The sequence below is a fragment of the Artibeus jamaicensis genome, unplaced genomic scaffold (assembly GCF_021234435.1).
Source record: "Artibeus jamaicensis isolate MK-2021 breed Jamaican fruit bat unplaced genomic scaffold, CSHL_Jam_final contig_452, whole genome shotgun sequence".
NCBI lineage: Eukaryota > Metazoa > Chordata > Mammalia > Chiroptera > Phyllostomidae > Artibeus > Artibeus jamaicensis.
This window is the reverse complement of record NW_026521837.1, coordinates 13,869,901-13,872,145: the sequence shown is the minus strand read 5'-3', so window position 1 is coordinate 13,872,145 and position 2,245 is coordinate 13,869,901. Positions and strand designations below refer to the sequence as shown.

The window sequence follows — 2,245 nt, the reverse complement described above, 5'->3', positions numbered from 1 at the left end:
TTTAGGAGATTCTTTACTTTCTGGACGTGAATTATTTGTGAATATGTCTTGAAAATATTTTTGTCAATTCTGTGGCTTACTTTTCATCCTCTGAATAGAATATGTTAACAAACATAATTTCTTAATTTTAATGTAGTCCAGCACCACTTATTAAAAAAAAGGCCATTCTTTCACCTTTCTGTGCTATCTGAAGAGGCTCCCCTGTGGCCTTGTTCTTGGATGCCATGTAACTTCAAGTTAAATTTTCACAATGTCCAGAGGCACTGATGTCCTGTAAATGCAGGAGGAGAATGTCCTCAATTCTTTGCAGCACGAGCCCATTAAGTGGCATCAACCTTGACTTCCAAGTGGGACAGTACACCTACAAAAAGGAAAGTGATGACAACTGCATCATAAATCTCTAAGAGACCCTGGGAAGAGCTTCTGCTGGCAGCCTATGACACGGTTGCCACTGGAAACCACAGTGATGTCAGTGTCATATTATCCAGCAATACTGGCCAGCGAGCTATCCTGAAGGTTGCTGCTGTCACTGAAGCCACTCCTGTTGCTGACCCCTACGATCGGGGAAGTTTCACTAACCAGATGCCAGCAGCCTTCCGGAGCTGAGATTTGTTGTGGTTAATGATACCAGGGTTCTGTGTCACACAGACTCTCCTCTGTGCCATGTGGGCATTGCCATCCTTTGCAACCACAAGGGGGCTCACACAGAGGGTCTGATCTGAGGGGATTCTGGCCAAGGAAATTCTGTACACTCATGGTACCGTCTCCTGTAAACACTCATGGGAGGCCATGCTTGATCTCTGCTTCTACAGAGATCCTGAAGGGGTAGAAAAGGAAGAGCAGGGGGCTCCTGAAAGGGCTGTGACCAAGGAGGCATTTCAGGGTGGATGGACTGCACCAGCCCCCGGGTTCATGGCTACTCAACCCTGAAGTTGCAGCCTGCTCTGAAGGCAGTTCCCTACGGGAGCCTGGAGCACTCAGCTACCACTGGAGACTGGTCTCAGCCCCCTGGGTGCAGGCCACTGAATACGTATCAAACACTGGAGTGGTTTGAACCTGCTCTTCCACAAACTCATGAACAAAATGGAAATAAGATTGATGGAAGATAGTTAAGAAGATATTCTTTTCTCACCAGAGTACAGTAATTATTTAGACACATTAAGTCACTCTATACAGGGAGGAGCAGAAGTAGGTTTACAGTTGTGAGTACACAAAAAACAAAGTTTATTCTAGTATCATTATTTATTAATTATTGGATTATATCCCATACAAACAAATGTAAACTTACTTTTGCTCCTATACCTGTGTGTGTAGATCTCCTTCTGTAATCTTTTCTGTTCCATTGGCCAATGTTTCTATCTATAAGCCAGTGCCACTGAGTCTTAATTTTTGAATCTTTAAAGCTCTTTGAATTTAATTTTGCCTTAGTCATTTTATCTAGAAATGTGAAGACGTCTTTAACATTTTCACAAACCATTTACATTACTAGCTCAACAATGTTCCATACAACCAGGATATATTTTGCCTGTGACTGAAGAATTTGAAAATACTGTATTTTGTTACCTAGAACTCTATATTTTTGAGGTTATTTATCAGTATGCACCTTGAGTTTCTCGCTATAATATTTCCAATAAGTAATTGGGTATTATTTGTTCCATTTTATACCCAAGGAAACCAGTTAATTGCTTCACCTAATGTGAGATGAATCATTATTCGAAATTAGGATTCACAGTGTCTTCTCATTCTGCTGTTTGACCAGAGAGGAGTATGCCATTTTATGCTATTAGTCTTCCTCAAGAAAATACAAAGCTGTGTTTCTGGGACCAAATATTGTTTACAGATTCTCATTAAGTCTTAATTTATAGTTAACAAAACTCTGTATTTCCTTACTAACTGACATGTGCTTGGATGAGTCATACCTCATGATATAACTTATTCAGTTATATGTCAGTAATTTAACTTAATTGAGTCAGATAAAACATTGTCATGGGACCTGAATGTAGATTTCACATTCTGACTTTGCTGTCTCTTTTCAATTACCAAATCACACTAATCCCCATTACTGTCCAAATAGACATTTGTTTCTTTTATCTATCTTACCCTAGGACTTAGTTCAATTGTGCCATTCATATTTTTATTCACACCCCAGAAGTAGTCCTACTCCCTGTTCCAATCCCTCTGGATGGGAACTATGTAGCCCTTCAACCCTGCTTTATCTTAGTGTCCGCTTTATTCCAAGTTGTTC

General features: G+C 40.2%; 1 pseudogene; it reads left to right on the top strand.

Moving 5' to 3' along the window:
• Nucleotides 1–290: 290 nt before the first annotated feature.
• Nucleotides 291–930, top strand: LOC128627579 (40S ribosomal protein SA-like; annotated as a pseudogene).
• The last annotated feature ends 1,315 nt before the right edge of the window (nt 931–2,245 follow it).